Genomic DNA, 18682 nt, shown 5'->3' on the forward strand with positions numbered 1-18682 from the left:
GTTTTGTTTCATTAATTTTACTCAACTATGAGTCTTATTCAAGTTGACTAACTAATCTTTGATCCTCCATACCTAGCATAGTGCCTAGTGCCTAGTAGACACCCAAAACAAACACAAAAACAAAAACCGCTACAATCATTTGCCCTTTAAGAGTGCTTCTCAGCAGCCCTTGAAGGAAGGTCTCTGCAGTTAGAGCCAGATACACTGTGTTTATATTACCATTCTGTCATGTGCTTGCCGTATAAGCTTATTCAGAAACTTGGTCTCTGTATCTATTAAATGGGGCTAGCCCTACCTGTCCTATAAAGGTGCCCTTAGGCGCACATGTAGAAACATTTGTAAATGTGCTTTGTAAACGCTGAAGGGTTACTCAAGTTAGCTATTTTATGATTATAGAAAAAAAAATGGTCTGTTCTTAAAATGAGCCAAGTTTATTCAAATAAGCAAGCATGAACTGAGCTTTAATGTCAAGGAGAGAAACAAAGAGATAATGGTCAGCTAATGTGATAAGCGGTGAGGGTCAAGATTAGGATAGGCAGAGGATGCCTTGGGAGCAGAGGAGGGAGATCTTCGGATGATATTGAGGCTGCAGGTGAAAGAGGTGATGCTGCAGATGTATTTGGAGGGGGGACCCCTCCAGGCAAAGGGAAGAGTTTCAGCAAAAATAACCGAAAAGATGGGTAATACATACACGTGTAGGGAATTGCCACTGTTCCAATAGGGGTGCCAGATGAAAGGTCTTGTGACAAACCATCACCTACTTTATGTGATGTTGTGCACAGCTTTGAAGAAAAGAAAGTCAAGGGTACTTTGTCAAGCTGCCTCCCGTCTATCATGTTGATAGAGCATGGACCCCCCTCCTCATAATGTCTTGAGGGTTTCTAGAGCTCAGAGAAGTTTCCTACCAGCATCACGCAGGCGGTAGGGGGTCTAAGCCAGGATCACAACTATGGCCTGGACCAAATGGCCCTGTCCATCACACCTCCAGCCTTAACCCATCTCTCCTTATTTACTGTGAATTGAAGAGAGGAGAGGATGGGAATTCCTTTTCTATAATAAATCCTCCTTTTTGTGGTGGGCTAGTGAAGGGCACTGAGGGCCTGAGCTGGGCCTTTTGTTCCAAATGGCCAAGTTAAGTCAATTGTGGCTGCTGTGGAAGTGGGGTCCCACGAAACCTGGCTGGCTGGTTGTAATTAATCACTACAAGGCAGCAAAGAAGGAGCTCAAGCTGTCGGAACACCCAGGAGGCTGTGGTTGAGGAGTTCCAACAACTCACATTTACAACTCAGTGTCTCCGTAGGAGCCCGAAGTTTCGGAAACTCTGGAGCTCAGCACAGATTCTGAGGCTTGGGAGCCTTGTCCTTTTGGACAATTTACCCCAAGGAGCTCTCCAAGCCCCTGACATTTGGGGGATTGTCAGAGCTCTGGGCCGCCAGAGAAAGGCCTTGTCTCAGAAGCCAAAGGCATCAACAGAAATGGAATTGAATGAGCAGGTTTTTCAGAGGCTGGAAGAGAAACTGTTTCGAAAATCTGTTTTGACTTTTGCAAACACTGCCTTTCCCTCTGGTCCCGTAATTGAGTGGAGCTGGCGATACGTATTCATCTCTTAGTCTATGGCTGAGTCACCCCCTCCTTCTCATCAGAATGTTATGAGCATGCAGAGGAAAGGTGTTTATTGAGCAGTCTTGCTCCGTTCTACGGTGGTAGTGATGCTGGAGGCCATGGCTGTTGTCCCCAGGCAAAATCCAGAAGGGTCCTGTGCCACCTAACTGAGTACGAAAATAAGAGACGGTATGTAACAGGTCCAGATTACTTAGATTTTCTTCTGGTAAGGATGGGAGAAGGGAATCTATTTGGGCAACAAATCAGGCAGCAATGTTCATTCCGTTCATCAGGACCTCTTTGACAGTTAAGCAAATGCCTATGAAGGTAGCCAGCAAATGCTTGGGGTACCAAGTGCTCTGTGTCTTCTTATATGTGTCTTCTGGTTTTGTCTTCTTTTTTATCCTTCCTTTCCTTCTGACCCAGTTCCTTCCCTCTGATTCTATTTGCAAACCCAGACCAAGTTCTAAAGAGCTTCTTTTAGCCAAGGGTCATATATGAAAATAGTGCTGTTGGTAGAGATGATGTAATAAATCTAATAAAGTTATGTCCCAGGGCTCTACAGTTAATAAGAAACACCTTGCAGTTGTATAGCACCATAGAGTTTACCAACGAACTTCAGATTCACTGCCTCACTCACTCTGCACTTCAATTTCATGAGGTAAATGGGTAAATCGTATTTTCCCCATTTACTAAAGCTGAGATCCAAGAACAGCTACGAGCTGATGATTCCCCGAATATTTTCTCCTGGTTGTTTTCTATTCTGTGTTGCTTTCAGTTTTAGTTTGGGACATATCCATCTACTTACTTGACATCACTACCATGACAACCCATGGGCCCTTCAAACTCAGCATATCCATAACTGCTCTTATCACCTCTCATCCCTCCCTCTTTCCCCTTCTTAGTTTCTCCTGGTACTGGTTCAGTGGAAAGCCCCTGCTATTCATCCATTCATCCAAGAGAGAGACCCCCTATTTCTTTCTCTCTGCAGCCCCACATCCAATCAGTTGCCATCTTGTATAAATTCTTCCTTCTTATAATCTCAAAAAGATTCCTCCACTGTTTCCAACCCAATCTAAGCTGCCATCATTGTCAGCCTCCTAACCAACCTGTGTATATTGAGTTTGGTCCCCCTTCCCCAGTCCATTTTACACAACAGACTGAGCGTTCTTTGTAATATGAAAGTCTGATCATAGCCCTTTCTCCCTCCTGGACATTGAAACTTTCTTTGGTTTCATGGGCCTAGAGGGAAAATTCATATACTTGATTATTTGTGATCTGAAAATTGGTAGTAGTTATTCTATTTTAGTCTCATTTTTTATTAGATTCCCATATTAGCCCATTTTACAGCTCATCCCAAGCTATGTGACTGTTTCAACCAGATTGAAATGTCTCACTTCTACCCATGCGTCACTCATCTGTGTTCCCCACTTCTTGTCTGGCTAACATTGGTGTGTTTTCAGCTTCCACACTACCTCCTCCAGGAGGTCTTCCTTGAGTGTATTTCCAAGTTGTCTCTACTAGGTTTTCATAGTATTTTGTGTTTCCCTCTACTGTTGCCCTTATTTCACTCCAGTTTTATTTTTGCATTTTTTTCCTCTGCTTCCTTTCTGAGTGCAGAGTCTGTGTCTTATTCACCCTTAGTTTCAAAGGCTCTAGAAGCTGTCATGCACACTGTAGGTTCTAGAAGCAGTCTGCACATTGTAGATCCTTGGTGAATGCTTGAGAGGTACAGTAACCTGTCTGAGGTCCTCCACTCAGTGTGAAGGGCCTGATATTCAGACTGACATGTACACACTACTATATTTCAAGTAGATAACCAACAAGGACCTACTGTACAACAAGGATTATACAGTACAGCACAGGGAACTCTGCTCAATATTCTGTATAACCTACATAGGAAAAGAATTTGAAAAAGAACAGGTATATGTATAAGTATAACTGAATCACTTTGCTGTACACCTGAAACTAACACAACATTGTAAATCAACTCCACTGTAATAAAATTAAAAAACAAAACAGAACAAAACAAAACCCCAAAAAACCTAAATCTTATTTCTCTGAGTCAACTGTTGCGTGGAGGAAAGAAATAACCAAGAGGCCACATTGCAGGAATGATCAGAATTTTTTCTGCTTCAGTCGATGGATACGGTATCGCGTATAATTTATGATATAATATAATGAAATGTAGTTGGGCTGTCTACACATCATCTACAAAGAAGCTTTTTTGGTTTCATCTTATCTCCATGATCTCTCCACTGTCTTCTTCTCTAGCTGTTCACTTGAGGACACTCTGAGTCTGCACCCCACATCGTCCTTGACTCTCTTGGAAGAAGAGAGACGTTCCCAAGAAGTTTTGTGGTTCTTGCTTTTTCTGTTTTTCCTGGAAAGGTGAGAGAACTGTGGGTCCCACTAACAAGACCCACTCTCGCCAATCCCTCAGGAAGCCCCCTACCCCACAAAGGGAAATGCAAATAAACTAGCAGTCACTGTGCCTGTAAAACCAAACACAAGGATCAGTGCTTTACTCCCCCATCATATGCTTCCACCAGTGTTTACTTAGTTAGAAGTTTTAACATAACTAAAATAGCTTTCATCACTCCAGGGAGGACTGCAGAGTCCCACAAGGAACATCTCTGCCAACAAGCCTGGTATTGCATTTGAAGACTGTTGTGAGGTTTCCCATTTCTTTACGAAGAAAAAGGAGGTCGGGGGGGAAAGATGGGCCTAAGACCACTCACTCAGTAACGAAGCCACAGAACTGGAGCCCAGGTCTGTGGCTTCCCTATCCTTTGCTCTTTCATCCGTCCTAACAACTCTAAGGACACTCAAGGATAAAAGGCCAGAAAAATGAATTCCATTTACCCTGGATCCAGTGGCAGTTAGCATCTCAGTAAGTTTCTGAGTGCATTTTGGGGGATGGGATGCTCCATTAATCACGGAAACCAATAATATGCATTCATTTGACCAATTTTTTCAGAGGCAATACTAAATGTCCACTATTTTCCATTCCATTGATAATCTCTGTATTTTGGAGAAGAAAAAAAGAGGAAAGAAGAAAGAAAGAAAGAACAAAAGAAAGAAAGGGAGAGAGAGAGAAAGAAAGGGAGAGAGAGAGAGAAAGAAAGAAAGAAAGAGAGGAAGGAAGGAAAGAAGGAATGAAGGAAGAAAGAAAAAAGAAAGAGAGAGAGAGGGAGGGAGGGAGGAAGGAAGGAAGGAAGGAGGAAAGAAAGAGAGAGACAGAAAGAGAAAGAGAGAAAGGAAGAAAGAGAGAAAGAAAGAGGGAGGAAAGGCAGCAGGATGACTCCATGCATGTGTTTGGCTGTGGTGGAACGGATAGGCTAGTTTAAATTTGTCAGCTGCTGGCTCAGGTTCCCAGTGTCCTGCCTCTGAAGCGTGTTCCTGTTGAATTTTAAAAGGGAATGAAATTAGGTCTCCACGTAGGACCCCTTCGTACTTTTATTTCCTTGGGTGTTCCTGAATGGCACACCAGGATGGAAAGCAGTGCTATGCATTTGACCCTGTTGAAGAAGCCATTATGCTCTGAAGAAGAAATTACTCACTGTCTCTGTGTTATTCGTTGAAACACATGTAAAGCCTGGCCATGCAGGTGTTAATCATGAGCATTTGGAGGCTTTAAAATATATCAGGAAAGGAAATTTAGACTATGAGGAAACATTGCGGATTTGTCTGAATCTGTTTTGTTTTTTTAAATGGAGAAAATCATAGGGAAGAGTCAGGAGGTTGCATATCCCAAGGTCATACAGTGAGTTACTAACAAATCAAGGAAGGATATCCCAGTTTCCTAGATAAGTTTTACTAATGATGTGAGCCTTTTAGGCACTGTCACCATGGTTGATTGCAGAGGCCCTGTGGACAAAATAGGGTTTGGTCCTTTCTCTTTCATTGCTTTCCATGCAAAAGTATAAGGTCTTTTGCAGTTAACTCTCGTTTTTATGGATAGAAACTCTTCCAGGGCTCACTCTGCTACTTTTCCAGGGTCTGCCCCTTCACTCTCTACTTTCTTCACAATGTTGCAACTTCCTCTATTTTCCTTAGACTTTCTTTAGAGTTACATTTAGTTGTGTCCCTGAAAAGCCTCTTTCCTTCAAACACGAGAGACTGAGGCAATGCTTACGGTCTAATACTTTCTTGCAACTTCCACCACAAAGGAGGGACGGAGGGAGGGCAGTGAGGCAGAGACAAAAACAAAGCAAGGACAAGAGGATGAATTATTGAGTTATCCACAGCTTCACAAGAACGTCCAACTGAGGGCTAGCTCATGGAGGCTGTCTCTGCAGAGGCATATAGAATCACTATGTATCAGAACAATTCAGGGTTGAGGGAAGAGGAAGGGAAAGCAATTTATCTGTTTAGTCTTTACTTGTGCTGTATCTCACCGGTCATAATGTCCTCCAAAGAAGTTAATTCTCCAACATTTCCAGTTAGCGTCATTTGACACCTCCAGAGACTGCTGTAGCAGTCAGAGCATCTATCAGTTTGTGGTACCTGAGCGAGCTGGAGGCTGGAGCTGCTGGAGCCCACATCACAATGGAGGGTGACAGAGGCCATGCAGCGTCCCGGTCCCTGCCCCTGGGGAAGGCTCAGACACTCAGATGTCCAGAGCTGAGGTGACACAAAAATCCAGGAAATCCTAGCTCAGATGATTGTATCAAACAGATCTGAGATGTGCAACGATAACTGGATGGAGAATATCATGGATGGAGAATCTCATGGATGGAGAATATCAAAGCCCATAACTTAAAGAGGGGCCTTGAGAAAGCATTTTTCTATTTGAATCCTATGTTTCGCCAAAATATATCAACTGTTTATCAACCATATGCAATGAAGGATGAGAAAGGGTTAAACTAGATCTTGGCAGAGGAAACTCTGCATAGAGTTTCTGAGACCTCAATGTGAACTGACCTACTGAAATACTTAGAGAGGTGTGGTAGCCAGGCCCCAAAATGATCTTTGGTGATGCTAGTCTCCTGGTATTTATTTATACTCTTGTGTAGTTTCCTCCTGCATTAAATAGGGTGAATCTGTGTAATCACTAAGATATTTTGAAAATGATAGTGTGTGAAATTCAAGGCCAGGTCAAAAGGACATTACAGTTTGTACCATGCCCTTCCTTGGATCACTCAGTCTCGGGGAATGCCAACTGCTATGTCATGGAGACACTCAAGTAGTCCTATGGAGAGGACCGCATAAGGAAGAACCAAGACCTTCTGCCAACAGTGAGCCTTCCCTTGCCAGCCATATGAGTCAGCTCCGTTGGAGAAGATCCTCCAGTTCCAGTCCAGCCTTTAGATAACTGCAACCCCAGATGACATCTTGACTACAACTTCACAATATCCTGAGCCAGAGCTCCCCAGCTGAGCTGTGAGAGAAACAGTGTGAGACAATAAATACTTACTGTTTTAAGGCATTAAACTTTGGGGTAATTTGCTGTACGGCAATAGGGAACTGATACAAGAGGAAAGGGGGCATGCCCTAAACCTGGAAAAGTAGGCAGGAGTCAAATCATGTAGGGATTTGTAGGTCCCATTAAGACGTTGGAACTTTTAGAACAGCAGCAAATCATTAATGGGCTTTAAGCAGAGGAGTGAAGTCATCAGGTTTATGATCCTGCGGACCCTTTGAGATCAACTGTGTGCTTAAATTTCTCTTTCTTACATGGCGCTGAATACAATGCTTTTGCATTAAGCATGACAAATGTAAATTTCAACTGGAGAATGATAGATTGAAGACAGTATAGGATCACTCAGTAGCAGCAAGAAAGGAGGATCTCTGGTTCCCAGACTAAGTAAAATTGATGGAATGCAATGTTTCCACTCCCCACCAAACCCATATGTATGGATGAGTGAAGTGCAATGGCTGCTGTCAAGCATGTTCAATGCAGTCTCCTTACAATGTGGGTGTGTGTAGTGGGGGACAGGAAGAACATCTGCCTAACAGGCGTACCATGATTTTTCCAAATATATTTATATTCTTGGTGTGGGAGTTGGAGTAATGATTTGACCCCAAAATGTCAAAATATGTGAAATAAAACTATAGAATCATGTGGTCTTAGAGTAATAAAGAGACTATAGAAGTACTTTAGCTCAACTTCCAACTCAGTGTTGGATTCGTCTGTAGAGAGACTAATAATAGCCCTGCAATTTATTAACTGTTAGGCACTCTGCTGAAACCTTCCATAACACGATCTGATTTATTGTTGAAGCACACCTGAGAGGTAGGTATTATTTTCACTTTTTAAATAAATAAATAACCAAGCCAAGGTTTAGAAAACCTAGGTCAGTTCTTCTCAAACTCCAGCATGTGTGTGGATGGCCTGAAGACCTTGTTAAAATCTAGATTCGGACTCTGTGTCTGGAGCGGGGCCCAAGTTTCTTCATTTCTAACAAACTCCCAGGTGATGCTAGCATAGGATGGGTAACATAACGTCTCAAGGTTGGGATGTGGCAGATTTTAAGCCTCTTCTGTCTGACTTCAGAGAGTGAACTCTTAACACACTAACAGCCCCTTCTCCTTCCCACTGAAGTGGTGGGTTATCCAGTCTCTACTTGAATGCTTCCACTTATTTGGAGCCCTCTACTTTGCCAGGTGGCTCTCCTTTCCAATTCTGAGTACTAACTATAAAGTAAAAGTTTTTTTCTTGTGTCGAGGCAAATTCTGTACCCATGCAACCTCAGTGGATCACTTGTTGAACCATTACTAAAGACGCACTTTCTCCATGATTGAATTATTATTCCTTTGACTGCTCCAATTGTCGGGGAACCATGGAGAGAAGGAGGGGAGAATTTGGATACCAGCATACCTCTTGAACCCATAACGTTAGCTAATGAATGATCGGATGAAGGATGGGAGACAGAGGTGCAGCATTCTAGAACAAGTCCAGGCATTTACTAATCTGAGCCAGAACTAAAGCAATGGAAATGTCGCAGGAACCAATTGTAATCAGGACCAACTTCCCCTTTTCACACTATGTCCAGTCACCAATAGGGATATGGCCTTGGACATATTGATAAATAAAACATACCATGAGTCATATCAATTAGATCCTCTCCATAAAAATGAGCCCTTTTGATTAACTGAGTCTACTCTTGCCCCCAGTCATATGAGATAAGGCGTAACAAGTTGCCCATGAGAAAATGAGTCAGAGCTCTGGTGGACGGAATTCACAAGTTATAGAGTAGTAAGAGTAACTTTCCTATAAACTGGCTGTAGGCTCTCGAATACTAAGCTAAATAATTTAGTCTCCAAGAAAACAGAGCAGTATATAGAAAAGACATTGGGCTGGGAGTCAGAAAACCTGAGTTCTAAAACTGCCTATAGAGCTAATTTCTTTATGTCATCATCTAACCTGCAAAAAGAGAGCCTGGGTGGGAATCAGACCAGTCACTCATTCCTCTTCTCGATCGGAAATTCTAGGCATCTACTTCATAGAGAGCAAGCGAAGCTTTGGGTTCCAAAGGAGACAGGCACTAAATATCTCACAACCAAGAACTGAACCACCAATTACTTCTCTTTCTAACAACAGCAGCAGGAAGAAAAAAAAAAATCAGGGATGTTAGAAAAAGAAACAGAGATGTTGAAAAGGGTTCTAATCTGTTACTCAATTTTTCAGGGCAGGATGTATTTCTCTCAAAAGCCAGCTGAGATAAAAGGCTCTCAGACGGATGGTGGCAACGCATGCCGCCTTGCCACTCAGTTCAGAAAATACTGAATTAATAGACACTTGGAAACCTCTCTCCACTCACAAATAGGAATTACGAGGTCTTTGATGTCCTGCTGATATTATATTGCTTCTTGATGTTCTTTGGGGAAATTTAAGTGTCTCTATCCTCGGCTGAAATGATATCTTATAATTTTTTCCATCAATAATCCTTAGTGACTTGTAGAAGGTGAGCCCTAAAATGTTGCCATCCACCATAGGGGGACCAAGTTTCCATTTAGAAGATGAACCACAAGAATTTTAGAAGCTATGGGCCAATTTTTATGGAGAGTTCTTGTTAATATTACTCACGATATATTTTCCCTCTTATTACTCCAAAGCCATATCCTTTTCAATGACTGGAAACAGTGTGTATTGTCTGAGTTTAGTAGAGACAGAGGTCTGGGGAAATTGAGGCTTCTTGGGTGTGGATTCAGCACCAGGAAAGTGTTCCGATTATAGAATTGCAGGATCAAAAGTGTAAAAGAACCAATCATTTTAAAATCAGATTTTAGAGAGTGAAGGGCAAAGAGAAAGGAGGAGCTAATGTCTATCAGCACCAGCTATGTGCCAAACACATGCTAGTATCTTTATTCATATTTACCTACGTCCTGAGACGGAGCTACTCTCTGTTGTCCAGGTAAGAACATTAAGTGAGACTGCCACAGTTTAAATAACAAACCCATGTTCACACAGCTAGCAAGTTGCAGAGAACCAGTGGCTCCAACAGGCCTTTGAGATTTAGAGTCTAAACTCCTTTCAACATTACTGGCTCTGCTGCTTGTTTGCTAAGTTCCCTTGGCTGAGTTACTTAACCCGGGGAGCCTTTACTTCTTCATCTATAAAAGAAGGTGTGTAGGGTGCTTGGGATGGTTTTACCCCGAGGGAACAGAGTCCTTAGCAACAAATAAGCACACTAAAGACTGTAAATATTAAAGCTGTCAACATCATCATTATTGCAGCATGCTGCCTCTTTTAAACAAATAAACAAATAAGTAAATAAAATATTAGAGTAATGCTAAGGCAGAGGAGGAGAGGAGAGGGAGAAGAATACAATGCCATTCTCTCCCTGAATCGTACGCGGACATGTGTTTTGACCCCATGGTCATGAAGGTGACACTTCAGGATTCCACCATGTGCTCCTGGGACCATAGTCAAGACGAATGCGGGCAACATTCATAAATAAAATCCCACTTTTCTCCTTTTGTCCTTCCTCCAGTTACACCATCTCCTCCTCACTTCTTACTCTGGCCCCTTGTCTACTTGCATAAAGCCTCCTTATTCTCTCTTATCTCTGGATGCATCCTCATCTTGACAGGTGGGCTGTAGAGTCAGGGAAGAGGTGGTCGTGATGTTGGTCAGATTCACGTGGGTGAGGACAGCCCTCTACTCAGAGAGAGTGTAAAGGAGTGCATAGGTTGTACACTATCCAGAATTACCTCAATTTAGCTTCCTAAACGGCCAGTGTTGAGTAGAACTCTGAATTATTTCCTAAAAGCTAAACCGGATTGAATAGGAGCACCCTTAGAAATCATCTAGTATCCTTGGTCCATTTTACACATGAGGAAACTGAGGCACAAGGCAAAGGGTTGGAGGCAAAGGCTGTTCTGGCTGTCAATCTCTCTTTGATATACTCTAGCCCGCCAGCCCTATCTCATCTTCTGCTTGGAAATATATCAGAGTGACCTCAAGTATTTTGACTTGCCGCTTTTGCTCTGTCAACCTTACCCCCAGGTTCCTGACTTGGGGGCTTCAAAAGACGCTCATCAATCTTACTTTCTTTGTCCACTTCAAAACCATCTAACTTTCCCCCAAATGGATTGCTCTCTTTTCCAATCCTGCAATTTAACCCTGGAACATTCTCCAGTAAGAACTCAACAGAGGGAAGTCAACCAACAAATACGTTCCAGACTTATAAAACTAGTATCTTTGCATATATTTTTAGGGCCGTGTGTGTGTGTGTGTGTGTGTGTGTGTGTGTGTGTATTCCACAACATACTTCTTATCGGCGACCGACTTGCTTTTGAACACTGGACAAGTGAGTCCACGTTTCTTGTCTCAGACTTTAAGGCCTTAAGGATGAGAGGGTTTGGCTAGATTGCGCTCTAAGCTTTCATCTTACCCTGGAAGTCCGGCGTACTTCTCAGTTGGTTGTTGTATTTGAGAATGCTCTCTTTTCTAACTGACCACCTTGGATTATCAAATGTACAAACCAAGTCGACTACCAAAAGGAGGTATAACCAGGTAGTAGAGGTGCATTTTAGGGAGCTCCAATCTAAGTTTTGCAGAATTGTGATAATTCTTTTCTTTCTTTCTTTTTTTTTTAAATAAGTTTTGAAGACCCAGGATTAAATGTCTTGGTAAAAACAGGTAGATAGATAGATAGATGATAGATAGATAGGGCAAGCTAATAAATTTGTTTTGTTTTCCATTTGGAAATGTTTGTGGTTTTGTTCGTGGTATTCCTTACCCCACCCGTTTTTGGAGATCAAAAGGTCCCCTTTTGGACCAAGGGAAAAAATCAGGTTTTAGAAACTGCCACACTTTCCCCACCCTCCCTCAGAACAGGCGGCAGCTTCGGCTCCTTGGATCTTGGCAATTGCATTCCCCCTTTGTCCCTGAGGTTGTCCATGGGAGGACATAGGCCATTGTCCGAGGCTTCAACCTTTGTTGGATTCTTGAGAAAGGGCTGCTGAGGCAGACGTGAGGCCTGCTTTTAAGTTTTCCCGCCTCAAGAAGTCTATTGAGAAGTTTTGTGTGGTTACTTGTGGGGGTCAGGCTTCTGATCTGACCCCTCGCATCCCCAGGTAATTAGAGCATGCAGAACAGCACCTCCTCCCTGGCTAATTGGCTCTCTCAATGAACCTTTCAGAGAGGAAGTTTGTCTATGACTCACTTGCCCTCTGCGACAAACTTCAGGCCCCAACACATTCATTTGTCTATGTGATGGGATGGCGACTTAGGAAGTGATTAGAAGTGGGATCAAACAGGCTCCTGATTGCCCCATTAGGAATGGGGCCCATTAACTCTTTGAGAGCTCTCTACCACCCTGGTGGGAAACTGATTGCAACTGAAGACACTTTCTCAGGTTTGGTGATGCTAACAGGTTTATAACTCATTCCAAGAAAGTATGGTAGCTCCTGGAATCTACCTGGAAATCAACTGGCATGGTATAAAAACAGTGACATATAACTTGATATTAAGAAACCCCTTAGAAAAAGACAGGAAGTGGCCAAGAAAGGGAGCTGAAGTAGAAACTAGTTATTTTAATAAATCGTAGCAGACACTGGGGTATAGGAGGCAATAAGGATTCTGTCCTACAACTATCATTGTGGTCATCAGCTCTATGGAGAGTTGTGCAGTTTGATTCAAGGAAGCGAGCGTGAGCGCTCCTAAAATATCCTAGACACAAGACCTCCCTGTACACAATCCTTATAAACCGCCCTCAAGCCAGGCCACTCCATCTGGTAATGGCCACATTACATTTCCTGCTGGAAAGAGTACGAAGGATTCTTAGCAGGCTCCAGTGCAGACAAATTAGGCCCTAGTTTTGTAGGTCATCTCTTGTTTTTCATGAATGATTTACATCTTACTTTCTTGGCTGATGACCAGTTCATTCACAGACTGTAACTTGAATCTTCCCTGACAGGTTGTGACTTTTAGGAGTTCTTAAGTGGTGACTTATGTGAGCAAGAAATGTTAACTGTTAAAAAATAAAGACAAACACCAGGCTGTTAAGGCTGGTTACTTTAAGGGTGCTGAGGAAGAAAGGAGGAGCGAGGGGGTGGGAAAAGAGTATTTTTTCTTTTTACAGCTTTGATTATATACTTCTTACGATGATGCAGTAATTTTTACTTTTAACAATGCTAAAAAAAAACTTTAAAATGTGTTTGTGTATTTTCATAAAGAGAATATATACACGTTGGCTTTTATTAATCTTAGCTCTTTTACTCAATGCATCTTGTGTCACGTGGATTATTAAGCATGATATTTTACTAATGACAGAAACATACTGAAGAGTTCATATAGGTCCACCAATGTATTTACTTTTTTTTTTTTTTTTCTTTTGCGGTACGCGGGCCTCTCACTGTTGTGGCCTCTCCCGTTTCGGAGCACAGGCTCCGGATGCGCAGGCTCAGTGGCCATGGCTCACCGGCCCAGCCGCTCCGCGGCATGTGGGATCTTCCCGCACCGGGGCACGAACCCGCGTCCCCTGCATAGGCAGGCGGACTCTCAACCACTGCGCCACCAGGGAAGCCCTATTTACATATTTAATCTCAGTTCTACCTCTTAGTTGCTGGATAGTTTGGGGCAGGTAATTTATCCAATTTCATCAGAGATCCAAGATCTTCATCTACTAAATGGAGTTATTTCGTAAACGTCTTAGGGAGTTGCCATGTGGATTAAAAAAAGACAGTGCACGTACAGTGTCCAGCAGGACACAGGATGCTATGGAATGGCTTTGTCAATGGAGCTAATGTTGGTGCTATCATTATAGTTGAGAGGACCGCGGTCCAGGGGAGTTAGGCCAAGATAACCCAAGAAGAGAGAGAGGATACACTTCAGACACTCTGATTCCAAGTTTGCTGCCCTCTCAGGACCCCAGGTGGGTCCTTCTTGATCCCTACTCTCATCTCGGGAGTTAAACAGAGCATGTCTGCTTTATTATCTCCACTTTATACGAGAAGAAAACTTTTAATCCTGGTTCAAATAGTCCAGAACGCTCTTCACAGCCTAACCAGTGCTACATTGTCTCAGGGATCCTCCTGAGATTCACGAGGTACCACAGATGATTTCCCCATCGGAGAGGGGGCAGATATTCTTGTGATTTTTCTCACCGTGGGCTTTTAACAAACTGGACCCCCTAGAGGAGATGGTTTGACCCCTTTCTCCTGCTTTGTGAGCTCTTTGGAAACATACATTCGTCATCTATTTACGGTGCCTATCACTTGTCTTAACCTTTGAATGGGCAATAATCAACATCTAAAATGAATAAATCCGTGAATATAGCACAGAGAATTTTCCCACCTAGATCTTAAACATTAATGGTGAGACAATCATATCCTTTCTTACATCCCAAGCAATGTGTGCTGTGCCTGGGGCATAGTAGAGACTCAATAAATGCTTGTTGAATGAATACAGCTACTATTCAAAAGTCTAAACAAAACAATGAAGGCATCAAGGCACCACCACTTCATTTGCTGCTTGCAAGGCATGTCCTTGGGTAATCACCCAGAAAGAAAGATAAGGCCGGACTTTGAATCTTTCTGGACCAAAAGAAAAGACAAGGGGGGAGGGGTGGAGGCCATAGGGAGAGGAGGGACAGGACGGATTAGGTGGACGGGGTGGAGAAAGAACGAGGAAGGAAGAGGAGAAGAAAGAAATCAGGTCGGTGCCCCTAAATCCTGCCTTGTGGAAAGCGCACACAAGGGGCTGTCATGCAGATGAGCCTTGGCAAGCGAAAGGGACAAGACCAAGGGCCAGAACTTTCTGAATTAACAATGGAGGTGCTTGTAACACACTCAGTGGAGTACGTGACAAAGACTTCTATTTTCAGGGCTTACTATGAATTCATGCCAACTTTACACAGATGCACGTCAGCTTCCTGCCATCATTTTCTCTCCCCCCCCCCACAGGCACACACGCATGCACACGCACACAGGCGCACACACACACACATACATTTTTATCTTCCTATATATATACTTTGCAGGCAGCAGTATCTGCTGGAAACTTTTCTTAAGTTCCACATTCAGGTTCATTTTCTCAGGTTCAGAGAAAAGACCAGGACTGGAAGCAGTTATGTTTCTCCCTGGCCACTTAGGACTGTGCTGGCTGGGAGCACTTAGATGCAAGATGCTCTGCTAGAAAGCTGACGGGCCCAGGGTCAGAAGACCAGGTTTCCAGGCCTTGGAGTTCTGCCACCACTTACCTGTAGACTTAGACCTATTCTATCTTTTTCTCTTACAGCCTCAGTTTTGCTCTTGTGAAAGGAAGAATTCAGAACAAAAAGTCTTTAAGGTTTCGTCAGTTTAGAAATTTTCTATTTGGTCTTTTTTCCATGACTACTTAGGCCCAGGCCTTGGAAGGACGGCACCCCATGGGCTGGTAGCTACTTTCATTGAGTGTGTTGTCTGGCTATATGCTAAGGGCTTCATGTGCAGTATCTCAATGAATCCTCATAGCAACCTGGAAGAGGCCATTCCTCTTCCGTTTGGTAGGTAAGGGCTGGAAGCTCAGCGAAATGAAGTTGGATCGTGCTCTTTTATTGTAACTCTTGAGATGGCTCCTTTTATAGGAATGCCTTCATTAGGTATCCACAGCGTGAACTCTACACAGATATCAGATGACTGCATTGCTTCCTTTCAAGCTCATTACTGCATGGGGCACCCAGCTACACAAATAATGGTAGTGTAAAGGCAATGCCCGGTAAGTCAGTTGTTGACGTCCTCTCCTCCAAGAAACTGTCTAGTGAGAAGTCCATACATAGGCTGGGAAGTGGGAGACATAGGGTTTACTCTTTCTCTTCGTAAGCTCACTGTCCATCCTTGAGAAAAACATTTCCTTTTCTTGGATTCAGTTGCCCCAACTGTAAATGAGGGGGCAAATATGGCACTGATCTGAGTCATTACGGGCATTGGATAACAGCATACAAAGGCTCTGGTGCTTAGTTTAAATCCTAAGCCCTTCCTTTCTAGATGTATGCCCTTTGGCAAGTTACTTAACCTCACTCAAATTCAGTTATTCTAGCTATAAAATGGGAACAATATGACCCTGCAAGTTCTCTGCAGGGTTTGTGTGAGTATTGAGTGAGCTAATGCATGTGAAACGATTAGCACCACCTCTGGATGAAAGTACTTGTGAGTTGCATGTTGTAGACCAGTTGGTTTCTAAGAACTGCCCGATATCTTTTAAGAATGGACTCTGTGTACAGATTTTGAACCCTGGGCCCTGAGTATAGTCATAAACTGGGGAAGGGCATTCTAGGAGGAGGGCTCAGCACATACACAGGGTGGAAGCAAGACAGCAAGTTACGTTGAGAAATAAAATAATTCCATACTGTTGGGGTACTGGGCATGTGTCTACGGAGTGGGGTGGGCCTCAGCGAGAAAAGAGACTGGGAACACAGGCAGGGGGCAATCCGTAGAGCCTTAGACCTCAGGTTACAGAAACAGGGCTGTATCCTGAAGGCGGTGGGGACCAGAGCGTCAGATCAGGTTTGCATGGTGAACTGAAGAACAGCGGTGACGAACATATTTCTACGGGGCACACGCTCAGCTGATGAGCTGGATTTATGTAGACTGTATGTTGATATGGAAATGATTTGGGAGGCTGGGCTCGAATGAGTGATGAGGTATACTGGGGGCTCTCCCAAAACCACTTCTTGGCACTGTCACTGGTGGGATTCAGAGGGAAGAGAGAGAAACTGGACACTGGGAGGTCTGCAAAGAGGCTCTGCAGAGGGATGCTGTGAGCTGGACTCAGGCAGTGGCCCTGGGCACGGGGAGCAGCAAGTTCCAACCCACTTAGAGGCTGGAAGGGCAGCTGTCTCTAGCCTTGCCGCCAGTCTGGCCTTCATGCTTTGGTGTAGAAACCTGACCACCGAGACACTGATCCACCCCAGGGCTGCTCTGTGGACCTGAGGGCCAGCACCCGTGAAGGATGGTGAGCTCAGCTCCTGGGCCCCTAGGGACCATTGCTTGCAGGAGGAGAACAGACGTGCCAGGTAGGAGCTTCTCAACGCTCGTCTTCCCCCACCCCTTGATTTCGGGAATGCATAGAGAACCTCTGTGGTTTGGATGTGAGACTTGAAACTCAGGACTCAAATGAAGTCAGGCTGTCCGTCTGTTCTAAATTTAACTCCTTAACCACGTTTGGGCACAGTACCTTGTCTGAGGTTGTTTTCTACCCAAAATGTATAATGTCAGGGTGTGCCAGGGAGGGATGAGGGCAATGACGGCAAAGAGCCTAGGAGAAGAAAATACAAGCAGCTCCTGCAGCCAATCTGATTAGCGCGTAAACTCCTAACTCCCCTCCGCCCGAAACCTCACTTGGTCAACAGTGACTAACTACAGGCAAGCTGCTTTCTTCAAACGGAACTGAACAAAATGACCATTTGAGTCTCTGCGCATAAGTGCGATTCAGTACTCTTTTCCTTTAACTTCTTTTAGGGGCATACCATTTGGAAAATATTAATAATTGTTATTTTAAGCATTCTCCATGTACAAAACACTGGGCTCAGCGTTCCCTATTTGTTATCTCCTCAGGGAAACTCTATGGATTAAGTACTATTATTAGCTTCCTTCTAAAGATTAGGGAAAATTAATCATTCAGTGATTAAATAACTTGCCCAAGTCCTCACAGTAAGTGAGGAGTCCTAGCCAGTTAGAAGGATCTAGACTTGAATTCAATATTACCTCAAACTGAACAGTACTGCATAGATTCCTAAGTTCAGTGAAGTACCTCTGTGGACCCCCTGAGCCAGGCCGCTACTCGTGCAGAGGTAAATAGCATCATCCCATTATAAAGATGGGGAAAAGGAGGACCAGAAATGGGTAGTGACGTGCCCTAAATCATGCAGAGAAGAAGAGAACAGAGGAGCAAGCACTGGAACCAGGACCCTTGTCTTCAAGAAAATGATGCAGAATAAACAGCCAGTTTGCTGTCAGATATCTTAAAAACAAACAAAAAACTTTTTATTTTGAACTATTTTTAAACTTACTAAAAAATGGCAAAAATAGATCACAGAGTTTCCATGTATCTTTTTTTTTCTAACATCTTTATGGGAGTATAACTGCTTTACAATGGTGTGTTAGTTTCTGCTTTATAACAAAGTGAATGAGCCATACCTATACATATATCCCCATATCTCTTCCCTCTTGCGTCTCCCTCCCTCCCACCCTCCCTATCCCACCCCTCTAGGTGGTCACAGAGCACCGAGCTGATCTCCCTGTGCTATGCGGCTGCTTCCCACTAGCATTCTATTTTACGTTGGGTACTGTATATATGTCCATGCCTCTCTCTCACTTCGTCCCAGCTTACCCTTCCCCCTCCTCGTGTCCTCAAGTCCATTCTCTACGTCTTCATCTTTATTCCATATATCCTTTACTCAAATTCACCCGAGAGTAACATCTTATATAATTAGAGTGCAACGATCAGAACCAGAAAATGAACAGAGGTACAACACCATTCACTAAAGGCTTTACTGAAGTTTTACCAGTTTGTCCACTTATGTGCTTTTTCTGTTGCAGAATCCTATCAGGATCCCATGTTACATTTAGTTGTTACTTCTTAGTCTCCTACAGTCTATAACAGTTCTTTAGTCTTCTTCACGATTTTGACACCTTTGGAAGGTATCGG

Source organism: Delphinapterus leucas, chromosome 6 (genome assembly GCF_059928025.1).
Source record: "Delphinapterus leucas isolate spDelLeu-1000000601 "Yukka" chromosome 6, BTC_Dleu_Yukka2, whole genome shotgun sequence".
NCBI lineage: Eukaryota > Metazoa > Chordata > Mammalia > Artiodactyla > Monodontidae > Delphinapterus > Delphinapterus leucas.